At 41.9% G+C, this 14,268-nt stretch overlaps 1 long non-coding RNA gene across 1 annotated transcript; it reads right to left on the bottom strand.

Annotated features, from left to right (window-relative positions):
- Positions 1-11,792: 11,792 nt before the first annotated feature.
- Positions 11,793-14,262, bottom strand: LOC119363690. The gene is made up of 3 exons (XR_005174299.1): positions 14,039-14,262; positions 12,231-13,279; positions 11,793-11,886 (listed from the first exon to the last, which is right to left on the bottom strand). It is a non-coding gene; the product is annotated as an uncharacterized LOC119363690 (long non-coding RNA).
- Positions 14,263-14,268: the final 6 nt, after the last annotated feature.

The raw sequence follows: 14,268 nt of genomic DNA, 5'->3' as shown, positions 1-14,268 counted from the left end.
GATGGGAATCCTTGGAGTTGTAGTTGTACTTGATGTAGTAGAACTTGACGTAGTCTTGGAGACCCACCTGAACGAGGCTTTAGGTGCTTCTTCAAATGCATCAATCTCTTCTTGAAGCTTGTCCTTGCCTTTGTTCTTGTGGTCTTGTGGTGGAAGATCATCTTGAGCTTGTGTCCCCTTGAAGGAAGTAGGATCATACTTCTCTTGTTGAGGAACAAACTTTGTCTTGGGGTATTGATCTTCTTCCCACTCAACTCCATTGGCGTTGAACTTTCGTTCAAAACCAACACCTTGATTCTTCTGGTGCCTTCCTTGCTTGCATACAATTTCCTCGAATTGCTTACTCCCGGCAAGGCTCTTGTAAACACCTTTCTCTATAATCCCCTTCAATAAACTATTTTCTTGCTCAAGTGTAACTTGTCTAAGAGAATCATTAGTGGAATCAAGAGAACTACTAGAAGCAACAATATTGGATTTGTCATTATTATTGTTACTACTAGAGGAAGTATCTTTCTTGTACTTGTTACTAGACTTGACTTGAGGCATGTAAGTAGATAAGAGTAAACGCTTGGCAATGTAAGAAGAACTTTTCTTGCGGAGATCATCATTGATTGCTTTTAAGAACTCATGCTCTTGCTCAAGATTGAGCTTTTCAAAGCATAACTTCTCATGAGCCCTTAAAAGTTCTCGATGATCTTCAAAGATAGTTTCATGAGCCAACTTAAGAGTGTTTAGTTCTTTAGTTAGAAGCTCAATTTTCTCCTTATCATTGTCATTCGTTTGATTAGCATGATTAATTGACGTTTCATCATAGTATTCATCACTAGAGTTGTCAACAAGTAAATCATCATCCACAAGCAAGTCATCTTCATCACTATTAAAATCAACATACTCGGGATGTGTTACCTTTGGACCTTTGGCCATGAAGCATCTTCCAATTCCTTTATTTGGTGAATCAAATATGTCATAGGAGTTGGTTGACACAAGTGCTAGACCGGCAACACCTTCATCTTGAGTGTGTTCGGAGTCGGAGTGATAGCTTCTCTCGGAGTGATTGTCGGAGTCGGAGCCGGATACCCATTCACCAACATGAGCTTGATGTCTTCGTTTTGTGTAGCTCCTTGATGACTTGTCCTTCCTTTCTGAATCCTTACTTCTCTGTGATAATCTTCGTTCATAACGATCATCTCTACTCCTCCTCTCTCTTGGTGGTGATTCTTCTCTTTTGCTCCTTCTTCTTGGAGAATCTTCTCTTCTTTTGTAGGGTGTCGTACACTCATTGGAGTAGTGTCCGGGTCTCCCACAATTGTAGCAATTGCGCTCTCGACTAGAAGATCTCTTGTCATTGTAAGACCTTGACTTGGAGCTTCTTTCTTTGCTTCTACTTTTGTAGAATTTGTTGAAGTTCTTCACCATTAAGCTCAATTCTTCATTGAAGGTTGGTTTCTCACTTGATGATGTGGGGGCTTCACTTGAGGCTTTGTAAGCACCAATTGACTTGTTGTGAAGTTCCTCCTTATCCTTGAGTGACATCTCATGAGCAACAATCCTTCCAATGACTTCCGTTGGCTTGAGATCTTTGTAGTTTGGCATCATTTGGACCAATGTGCACACGGTATCATACTTTCCATCCAATGCTCTAAGGATTTTCTTGATGATGAATTTGTTGGTCATCTCTTCACTCCCTAAGCCGGCAATCTCATTTGTGATAAGAGCAAGCTTAGAGTACATTTCAGCGACACCTTCACCATCCTTCATTTTGAACTTGTCAAGCTGACTTTGGAGCACATCCAACTTGGATTCCTTGACGGATTCGGTACCTTCATGCATATCAATCAAAGTATCCCAAATTTCCTTTGCATTATCAAGACGGTTCATCTTGTTAAATTCTTCGGGGCACAATCCATTGAAGATGATGTCACATGCTTGAGCATTGTATTGCAACATCTTCAACTCTTCCGCATTAGCTTCACGGTTCGGTTCTCTCCCATCGAAGAATTCACCTTGCAAGCCAATACAAATAATTGCCCAAACGGTGGGGTTATGTTCAAGAATATGCATTTTCATCTTATGCTTCCAACTAGCAAAATTAGTACCATCAAAGTAAGGACCTCTATGGTGATAATTTCCCTCGCTAGACGCCATACTCTCCTAGGTTGTGAAACCAAGGCTATGACCACCAAAAGCTATGGAAATCAAAGCAAATGGAGACCAAGCTCTGATACCACTTGTAGGACCTTGAAGTATGTCTAGAAGGGGGGGTGATTAGACTACTTGACCAATAAAAACTTAGCCTTTTCCCAATTTTAGAGTTTGGCAGATTTTAGCTATTTTAGGACAAGTCAAGCAATCATCACACAATTCAAGCAAGCATGCAAAGAGTGTATAGGCAGCGGAAATTAAAGCATGCAACTTGCAAGAAAGTAAAGGGAAGGGTTTGGAGGATTCAAACGCAATTGGAGACACGGATGTTTTTGGCGTGGTTCCGATAGGTGGTGCTATCGTACATCCACGTTGATGGAGACTTTAACCCACGAAGGGTAACGGCTGCGCGAGTCCACGGAGGGCTCCACCCACGAAGGGTCCACGAAGAAGCAACCTTGTCTATCCCACCATGGCCGTCGCCCACGAAGGACTTGCCTCACTAGCGGTAGATCTTCACGAAGTAGGCGATCTCCTTGCCCTTACAAACTCCTTGGTTCAACTCCACAATCTTGTCGGAGGCTCCCAAGTAACACCTAGCCAATCTAGGAGACACCACTCTCCAAGAAGTAACAAATGGTGCATTGATGATGAACTCCTGCTCTTGTGCTTCAAATGATAGTCTCCCCAACACTCAACTCTCTCTCATAGGATTTGGATCTGGTGGAAAGAGGGATTGAGTGGAAAGCAACTTGGGGAAGGCTAGAGATCAAGATTCATATGGTAGGAATGGAATATCTTGGCCTCAACACATGAGTAGATGGTTCTCTCTCAGAAATGGTAAGTTGGAAGTGTAGGTTTAGTCTGATGGCTCTCTCCACGAATGAAGAGGAGGTGGAGGGGTATATATAGCCTCCACACAAAACCTAACCGTTACACACAATTTACCAAACTCGATGGGACCGAATAGTTAAACTCGGTCGGACCGATTTAGTAAACCTAGTGACCGTTAGTGATTTTCGGTGGGACTGACATGCATCTCGGTGAGACCGATTCGGTTAGGGTTAGGGCATAATGTAATATCGGTGAGACCGATTACACAAACTCGATGAGACCGATTTGGTAATAATCTTTCCAGAGAGTTGGTCAGGTAAACTCGCTGGGACCGATTTGCTCTTTTCGGTGAGACTGAAATGTTACAAAAAGGAAACAGAGAGTTTACATTGCAATCTCGGTGGGACCGATCGCTCACTTCGATTAGACCGAAACGTTACAAAGGGAAACAGAGAGATTACAATCCCATCTCGGTGAGACCGAGATCCCTATCGGTAAGACCGATTTGCTTAGGGTTTGTGGCAGTGGCTATGACTTTTGGAATCGGTGGTGCCGGATTGGAAGAATCGGTGTGACCGATTTTGGCTTTGGGTTTAGGTCATTTGTGGATGTGGGAAAGTAGTTGAGGGTTTTGGAGCATATCACTAAGCACATGAAGCAAGAGGCTCATTAAGCAACACCTCATCCCTTCTTGATAGTATTGGCTTTTCCTATAGACTCAATGTGATCTTGGATCACTAAAATGTAAAATGAAGAGTCTTGAGCTTTTGAGCTTGAGCCAATCCTTTGTCCTTAGCATTTTGAGGGATCCACTTTCATCATCCATGCCATGCCATTCATTGAGATTTCCTGAAATAATAGTCTTGGAATAGCATTAGCTCAATGAGCTATATGTTGTTATGAATTACCAAAACCACCTAGGGATAGTTGCACTTTCACTTGTGCACCCTCAACTTCTTTTCTTCAGATTTGACACTTCTATTTTTAACAATTGATTGCTCCACTTCTTTGCCTTTTGTAGCCAATGTCAACACTTTAATTGGCTCTTTGTTATTTGAGATCAAATCTGAAGTAGCACACTTAAAACCATCTTTCTTGACCTGGTATACTTGCTTGACCACCTCTTTCTTCGTACATGGGGTCCGGACCGATTCCTTATGATTGAAACGGTCTTTAACATGTGATTGTTCAAATGTTGATCTTTTCGGAGCTACATAATATTGGTGAGATGGTCTAAAATAAGATGGGGAATGTTCCCCTGTATCATACCTGTCCCATGATGGATATGGATCTACATGAGCATAGGGAGGCATCCACGACATTGGCATTGGCGGCCCAAAATAAGGATATGATTATGTTGCATTGAAATTCTCACTTTGCCAATAGTGATCCTCATATTTGCGCCTAGGGGTGATCTTGGTTTCTTTGCATGATTTGGCTGATAAGCATTCTTCTCTTCACTCTTCTTTTGATATTTATCCAATAGCTTAGCGAAGGTGATTTTTGATCTCTTACACTTGCGCTTATTTCGCCTTTGTTTTCTTTTGGTTTGTTTTCATTGATCATTGGATTTGCTTGTTGCCCCCCAGTCCTTAGCATCTTCATTGCAGCCTCGATGGAATTCTTGCCCTCAAGATTATGTTCATTATGATCTTCAACAACTTCTTTACTTGAAAGCTTGATCCTGTCACATGCAGCTTTTACCTTCTGTTTAATGGATCGGCTTGAAGCAGCCAATGCAAAAACTTTTTGCCATCATGACCAATCGGAATAGACTGGTCATCTCTTGGTGTTTCAACAAATTTCAATCGTCCTTTTTCAATGGTCGATTTAACTATTGGATGTAATATGTTGCAATCTTCAAAATTATGCTTGGACGAATCATGCAACTTACAATACATTCGTCCCTGGATTGATGGCTTGACATGGTGATCAAGAATTCTAATGTAATTATTTTCGGCAACAAATCAAAGATTTGATCAGACATGCTTGAATTGAAGGTATACTTCTTATTGTTTAGCAAGTCTTGCTATGAGAACGGCTTTGGAGGTAAGCAAACGAATGGTTCAGATTCGGAATCTCCTCATTCGGCTATGCAATGTGTTTTGCACTCTATGTCTGATGTCTTTCGATAAGATATCATAATAGCATCGGTTTTCTCAAAAGAATTTAACCTTGGCTTGAAATTTCTGAAACGAAAATAGTTAGAGCGAACATGTCTCAGTTGAGACCAAATGCAAGCCAAGTAATAAATAAGCAAAGCTACCCAATTATATATGAACTTTAGATAAAGAAATAGGGAAAGCCTTGGCTGCAACAATAAGTCACTATCGGTCTTTATAAATGGCGCAATGGGTTAACCGATATGCTCAATAACAACTTTATTGCTAACAAGTAATTACCCCTTCTTCATTGGTCTTTCAAAATTACTTATGAGGATTTTTCTAATAGATGCGTCAACTATGAAGTTGCGACCAAATCTGGAAATAGGAAAATCACTTGCTAGTTATACCTCTTTAAATATGTTGGGAGAGCATGATGGTGGTGTGACTTGAACAATATCTTGCTCCATCTTTGGATGGCTCCCCAATGCCTTATCATCATCTTTCTCTTGATTCCGTGCATCATTACTTTGAAGATCCTTGTCAGGAGAACTTTTTTCGGCTACTTGCTCTTGTTCTTAAGGCTTGTCAATTTCTACGACATGGAACTCATAGGGCAGGAAGTAGGTTCCATTAACTCTAGAAAAATCAAGCACCGTTGTTTTCCTATGCTTACCATGCCCTTTCTCAATGATGCTTGCCTCATTGGATTTGATGGATTCAAAATATATACTACTTGATTTCAACCAAAGCACTTTTAGTTTCTGAATCACCATTCTTTTCACCGGTTCTACCAGTTGGCAATGCTTCTTTTATTTGAGCCAATTCTTTTTTATGTTTGTTTCTGTTGGCGAGCGACAAAATTGGCTTTAAGTTTGTTCTCAATTTCAGCCCACTCCGGATATGATTGCCCCCAATGCTTTTAGATTAATTTGACAATGACACATGGGTGTTGCTGAAACTTTGTAATTGTGTAGGCGGTGTATAATATGATGTACTACTAAGTGAAGGCATATGCATTGCTGTAGAACCATATTTTTCTCTCCAATTTTATCAATTGGCAAAGATTCATCTTCTTGAAAAACTCTAGCTTTTATTGCCGCATAATCAGGAAATAGCCCCTTTTCATGTTTTTCAAGGCAAAGAGCATTAATCCTCTTATTTCGGGCTAGACTCTTCAATGCAGCCACCACTACCTCATCTTCCACAATATTGGGCACAACCGCTCCTGTAAAATTTACATTTATTCGGCTATGACCAGGAAGGTGTGAAGCCGAATTATGAACATCTACAATTGTGTATGGTGCTGAAAAATTACTAACATGAGGTGTAGCATATGACGGTTGAGAGTAATTGGCCCCATAGCTAGTAGTAGCATGGCCAATTCTCCCATCCATCGGCATGGTTGAACTAGTATATTGCAAATTAGTTGCCGATGAATAAAAAGGTGAAACATTTTGTCGCATGCTATTGGAAGTTCTTACAAGAGGTGTTTCAACTTGATTGACCAAACTCATCATGTTGTTCATCGGCATAACAATTTCTAGGGTTGCCGATGCATGACAGTTGGAGTATAAATGATCTATGTTACTAGTATCATAAGAAGTTAAAGTGTGTAAATTACTTTGAATCGGCCTTTGCACGTAATTAGATGCGTTATTAAAAAACTAGGGTTGGCTGATAGAGTATACTCATTGAACGATCTAGTAACACCATATGAATTATTTGCATCTACAGTAAATTGGGTATTCATATTACCTTTGTAGATTGCAAACCCTAGATGACGATCTCTTCATAGCAAGAACGGGCTGGAGACCGTTCAAAGTTTCGTCCCCAGCGGAGTCGCCAAAAAGTGTGTTCGCACACGAACATGTCACCATGTACCCTCGACGTCGGGGGTGATACACCTTAGCTCGCGTCGAAGGAGACCCGACCGGCAGCGCGATACGCAGGGCAGCCGGCGGATGCTTTTGTAGACCCGAGACCCCACATGCCCGGGAGGGACCCAGTCAACGCATGCAGCGGCTATGGGCTGCCCTAGGTCGACTTGATCGCCCCTAGGGCCTCATGGATCGCCGCCCTACAACAACAAGAATAGACGAAGAACGAGGAAGAACAAGGGAGAGAGATAAAAGTAAAGGTAAAAAGTGGTAGATGATTTGTTCGATTGTGTGTTGTTCAATCGGCCATCACCCCTTGGGTATATAAGAGGTGGATGGACTTCCCGTACAAGAAAAGGACTCCAAATCACGTCCAAATCACGTCCAAATCTTTCCAAAATTAACCGAACTCGGATTTAGGTAAGTCTGGAACATCAATTCGGTTTTTAGGTCCCACAGGCCACAAACGACCTCTGATGAAGATGAGCCCAAACGAAAATTAGACTGTTTCGACGAGACAAACAAATTTCATGTTGAATGTTTTATGATTCGAAGCCATCTTCAGGGCTGAATCGCTCGCGCAAGACAACCGATTGGTGGCGCTACGCATCAGACATCATGTCTGGTGGGGCGCGCCATATGTAGCCTCTTGGCAGGGCTGTATTCTAATGGCTCTAACGTTTGCATACGATCTCGGATTGAGATGATTTTTATATCAAAATCAACCGTTTCAATGAGATGAAGAGAATTCGTGTCGAAAGTTTTTCCATTTGATGTCCTCTTGGGGGCTTAATTGGACAAACTATACTCGAATATAAGATCTTAGTACTTTGAGCATAGTTTCGGCCTTCGGTATGAAATTGGACGGCGATGCCCAAACTTCAAAGATGTTTATATCAACAATACAGAACTCTTTGATGTAGATCACTTCTTCATTTGAGGCCATCTTAAATAAGTTCTTGACCGTGCCAAAATCTGGTGTCAACACACTGTGGCTATCTGCATGCTTGCATATGGAATTCCTGGTGTGGATGAGTATGTTAGTATGAGTGAGTCCACATGTCTCCTCTCAATGTATAGTTTTTGTAAGACCGTGGTGGAAGTGTTCAGCACTGAGTACCTCAGAGAGCCAATTGACGCTGATACAAAGAGGTTGTTGGCGATAAATGCCGAGAGGGGCTTTCCAGGCATGGTTGGTAGTATAGATTGTATGCACTGAAAGTGAAAGAACTGTCCATTTGCTTGGCAGGGGCAGTACAAGGGGCATGTGAAAGGTGTCACTATTATACTTGAAGCTGTGGCTTCACAAGATCTCTGGATATGGCATTCTTTCTTCGGCATGGCTGGTTCTTATAATGATATTAATGTTCTTCAGCGGTCTCCGGTGTTTGCAAGGCTTGCAGAAGGCCATTCCACGATGATCAACTTTGAGGTCAATGACCACCATTACAACGAGGGATATTACCTAGTTGATGGTATTTATCTTCGTGGTCCAATCTTGTGAAGACTATACCAAATCCGGAAGGAGAGAAGAGAAAGAGGTTTGCCCAAATGTAGGAGAGTTCTAGGAAGGATGTGAAGCGTGCTTTCAGTGTGCTTCAGTCTCGGCGGGGTATCATTCGTAACCCTGCATTGACATGGAGCACGAAGAAGCTTTGAGAGGTGATGACTACTTGTGTGATCATGCACAACATGATCGTGGAGGATGAGCGTGATGATAGCGTCTACGAACAAGGGTTCAATTTCCAGGGTGAAAATGTTGAGTGATGACCACAAGTATAGGGGATTTATCGTAGTCCTTTCGATAAGTAAGAGTGTCGAACCCAACGAGGAGCAAAAGGAAATGACAAGCGGTTTTTAGAAAGGTATTCTCTGCAAGCACTGAAATTATCGGTAATAGATAGTTTTGTGATAAGGTAATTTGTAACGGGTAACAAGTAATGAAAGTAAATAAGGTGCAACAAGATGGCCTAATCCTTTTTGTAGCAAAGGACAAGCCTGGACAAACTCTTATATAGAGAAAATCGCTCCCGAGGACACATGGGAATTATCGTCAAGCTAGTTTTCATCACGCTCATATGATTCGCGTTCGTTAATTTGATAGTTTGATATGTGGGTCGACCGGCGCTTGGGTACTGCCCTTTCTTGGACAAGCATCCCACTTATGATTAACCCCTATTGCAAGCATCCGCAACTACAAAAGAAGTATTAAGGTAACCCTAACCATAGCATGAAACATATGGATCCAAATCAGCCCCTTACAAAGCAACTCATAAACTAGGGTTTAAGCTTCTGTCACTCTAGCAACCCATCATCTACTTATTACTTCCCAATGCCTTCCTCTAGGCCCAAACAATGGTGAAGTGTCATGTAGTTGACGTTTACATAACACCACTAGAGGAAAGACAACATACATCTCATCAAAATATCGAACGAATACCAAATTCACATGACTACTTATAGCAAGATTTCTCCCATGTCCTTAGGAACAAACGTAACTACTCACAAATCATATTCATGTTCATAATCAGAGGGGTATTAATATGCATATAGGATCTGAACATATGATGTTCCACCGAATAAACCAACTAGCATCAACTACAAGGAGTAATCAACACTACTAGCAACCCACATGTACCAATCTGAGGCTTTGAGAGGAAGATCGGATACAAGAGATGAACTAGGGTTTGAGAGGAGATGGTGTTGGTGAAGATGTTGATGGAGATTGACCCCCTCCCGATGACAGGATCGATGGTGATGATGATGGTGACGATTTCCCCCTCCCAGAGGGATGTTTCCCCGGCAGAACAGCTTCGCCGGAGCCCTAGATTGGTTCCGCCAAGGTTCCGCCTCGTGGCGGCGATGTCTCGTCCCAAAAGCTTTCTTATGATTTTTTCCAGGGTAAAAGACTTCATATAGCAGAAGATGGGCACCGGAGGCCTGCTAGGAGGCCCACGAGGCAGGGGGCGCGCCTAGGGAGGGTAGGGCGTGCCCCCACCCTCGTGGACGGTGGGTGGCCCCCTCTGGTATTTTTTCCATTCAGTATTTTTTATTAATTCCAAAAATAACTTCCGTGGAGTTTCAGGACTTTTGGAGCTGTGCAGAATAGGTCTCTAATATTTGCTCCTTTTCCAGCCCAGAATTCTAGCTGCCGGCATTCTCCCTCTTCATGTAAACCTTGTAAAATAAGAGAGAAAAGGCATAAGTATTGTAACATAATGAGTAATAACAACCCATATTGCAATAAATATCAATATCAAAGCATGATGCAAAATGGACGTATCAACTCCCCCAAGCTTAGACCTCGCTTGTCCTCAAGCGGAAGCCGATAACGAAAAATATGTCCACATGTTTAGAGATAGAGGTGTCGATAAAATAAAATACGGACATGAGGGCATCATGATCATTCTTATAACAGCAACATATATAAATATTGTCATATGATTTCTTATGCTAAAGTAACAATCTATTCACAATGTCAAGTATGAATCAGAAACTTCACTGAAAACTAACAAACTATAATCCCAGTCACTGAAGCAATTGCAATTTATCATAACATAGGAAAGAGTCAATATAAGAGCTTTTCAGCAAGTCCACATACTCAACTATCATTTAGTCTTTCACAATTGCTAACACTCACGCAATACTTATGGTTATAAAGTTTTAATCAGACACAGAGAAAGATAGGGGCTTATAGTGTTGCCTCCCAACCTTTTACCTCAAGGGTAATGTCAACAATAATAGTTCATGCTAACTTACATCCAATTGGATATATATATCAGGATCTTTCCAACACAATGTGCTTGCCAAAGGATAAAATATAAAAAGGAAAGGTGAAGATCACCATGATTCTTACATAATGTATAAGACAAGAATACAAGATCGGCCCTTCGCAGAGGGAAGCAGAGGTTGTCATGTGCTTTTATGGTTGGATGCACGGAATCTTATTGCAAAAGAACGTCAATTTATATTGCCACTTGTGATATGGACCTTTATTATGCAGTCTGTTGCTTTTATTGCTTCCATGTCACAAGATCGTATAAAGCTTATTTTCTCCACACTAATAAGTCATACATATTTAGAGAGCACTTTTTATTGCATACAACAATGACAACTTACTTGAAGGATCTTACTCAATCCATACACTACAGGAATCAAAAACTTTGCCATCTGCCATGGCGGACAGCAAAGGCATGCCTTGCAGACAGCCAAGGCCTTTGCCGTCAGACAACAGTAGGCAAAACGTCCGGCTGAACGAGCTATGGCAAAGGGCACTTTGCCGTCTGCTGGCGGACGTCAAAGATGCAAAGGCCTTTGCCGTCTGCCAGCGGACGACAAAGGTCATGGCCCTTTGCATCTGTTGGCAGACGGCAAAGATTGGCTCTTTGCCATCTGCCTATATTGCCCCATTTAATTCTGTTTTTTCTTAATCAATTCATTTTCGCATGTACGCACGCACACACACATATATATACCAATAGTCATGAACACATAGTAGCAAGTTTCATCCATACATATACATAGTTTCATCAATATTACACAGTTTTGTCCATAGCTAGCAAGTTTCACAAAGTCAAAACAAGAACTAAAGACAAGCACTCCATATCTGAAATTACAAGAAATGACCTAAAACTAAATATCTATTTTCCTAAAAACTATCTTATTACTAAGATCTTCTCTGGATCTTCTTCTTTTCTTCCAACTTGCATAACAAAAACACTAAGAAAGAGAGAATGGGTTAGGAGTAGAAATGTAGCATTTCACTTGGTGAAATGCAATGTTCAGTTTTTATGAAGTTTAACACATGGAAAGCTGGAGAGCATGCTAAGAGTTTTCTTGCCTGAGGACCAGAGTAGCCACCAATGGGCCAGCCAAGGGGGCAGTTCACATCCTTCTGGAGGAGAGTGTACTCCTGCTCAATTCCATACCTGTTTGGGTTTAGAGATAAGCCTAACCAGTGCTCTAACCATAAGCAGATAAGGATACAAATGTGGAAACCGCCAAATTTTGTGGTCCTTCAAGCCATTTTTGGTACCGTTTCTGTCTGTATCTACTAAATAAATTTGTAATTCCAGGGACATGAATTTTACTCTTATCTTCCTAACTCATTTCCATCTGATGCAAACTGAGCGCGGTGTGGTACTAATCTATATTGTACAACTTATTATGTTCTCACGTGTGTATGTGTGGTAAGACACAAGAGCACTACTACAACTTTATATGAAACACTGCAACAACAAAAAACTTGAAATATTGACAAAGGTATTAGTACCATGTCTCCTCAGCTGCAACCTTCAGGGTGTTGAAGATCTTGGAAGCATTGTGCCTCTTGTTGGTGGGGATTGGAACACCTTGTTGTATGTAGCAGTCGCACATAACGTACAAGGAGTAATAAATAGGAAAAGATCAACAAACCAACGACTTTGCGCCAAATATAGTAGAAACTTGGCCTCTGATTTAGCTGAAGCTTTTTTTTCTCAGTTCAAGTATTTAAGATTTGTGAATATTCCGTGTATATGCAATGCAGAGACCCCTAAGACAAGTATTTCCACAGGACCAAACTGAGAAAATAGACACAACAATGTGGAAAATGTAAAAATCAGATAAGGACTTACAAAGATAAACTAAGCTATATATTTTTTAGATTGTTCAAGATTTATTAGTGAGTAAAATATACTGCATTTAAATTGCGAGCACAGAGGTGGAATGTGAAACCATATGTGTAGTTCATTAGATAAACCCCTCCTTTCATATCAAGCATGTACCGACATAAAATTCGCCTAAACAAAAAAGATCCAATGACCAACTTTAGTTTTAAGCATTAATCTGGGTAAATGCATAATTAGAAAATCCAAGTAGAATTTCGAGTAAAAAAAATTATGACAGCCTCAACAAGTACTGAACAAAAAGAAGATCTGACAACTACTCCCTCTGTCCCATAATATACAGAAACATCAGAAACTTGTGTACCTTCCAAATGGACCAATCACTTTGTTGATCGCTTGGAGAAAATATATGCTTTGAGGAAGAAGAATTGTTGTCGCGCCGCCTGCGTAAGAAGGTTGCCGCATAAGTAATCAGGTTGATCATGAGGGTGGTTTATGCCATGCAAGAGGAAAGTACAAGGTTGTGGTCAGAATATTTTTTTATCTGAAACACACTAGGCCATTCATGGCCTCTGCGGATCTGCAATATCAGGTGGTGGCATCAGAATTCAAGTGTACAAACATGTGTGTGTCTCTGCTTCGGTCACGCTCTTGAAAGCCTATCCAAAATCCAACTTTCGCAGACCTGAAATTGTTGTAAATTGGCATTGGCAATCTGCAGTGAACCACAATTGGATGTGCTTGACGTCAGTTAGTAGCAAATGTTCAGAACTACCCACACATGCATAGTCAAGAGCTTAACACTAAGCAGTTACAGAAAGTAGTAGAGATGAAGCAATAATATTTACTTCCGGGATATTATGAGCAGATCCATGAGACGGAAGATAAAGATACTCCAATCATATTTGAACAAGGAACGAAGAAGCGTGGGGCGTAATTAAGCACCTCAGCAGATGGTCAGGATTTGAACCCTCTACTGCCCACAAGTATCAGTATCAAAATGACCTTGCCTAGGTAGTGTACCAACCACATATTAGCATGAGCTCGTCCAAATACAAGACACAGCATACCAACCACATATTATTCCTAGACATCTGACCTAACTTTGTATCTAATGAATGGAGACACGAGAAGCACATGACCTGAAAAAAGGTGGGGACTGAAGAACAAAGAGACAGCAGGTAGAATTAGCATTGCAGGAACCGCGGAGCGCTATCACATTCTTACTCCAGGACAGGACACGGTATCATCCCGTTGCGTGTATCAACAAAAGCATTCACGGTTCCACCTATAAGCGCAAGCAAACACGCATAACGAGCTAGCAGTAGATGCAACGTCACATTGCTTGCGCAATCCAACGCAAAATAATCAGTTGGACACCCCTGAGCACAGCACAGACGCAATCGACAACACCGAGCCACAGACAGAGCAAGTGAGAAGGCACGGAAAAACAGGGCGAAGGAGCGGGACTCACGCGCGCTCGAGCTCGTCGGGATCGGGATCTCCGGCTGCGGTCGCAGCGAGCCAGAGCAGCGCCACCGCGCAGATCCCCGGGGCCCACCGGTACCCCATCCCCGCCTCCCGGCCGGCCTCAGATCTCCGATGGCGGGCGGGGCACAGAGGAGCTCGGTTCCCATGGCGGCGGGGTGGTGAGGCTTCCGCGATGGGGCGGCGAGCTTGTGGGGAGGTGGCGGCACGCGACGC

This window comes from Triticum dicoccoides, chromosome 2B (assembly GCF_002162155.2).
Source record: "Triticum dicoccoides isolate Atlit2015 ecotype Zavitan chromosome 2B, WEW_v2.0, whole genome shotgun sequence".
In the NCBI taxonomy this organism is placed as follows: Eukaryota; Viridiplantae; Streptophyta; class Magnoliopsida; order Poales; family Poaceae; genus Triticum; species Triticum dicoccoides.
The sequence above is the reverse complement of the archived record's forward strand: the minus strand, read 5'-3'. Positions and strand labels throughout refer to the sequence as shown.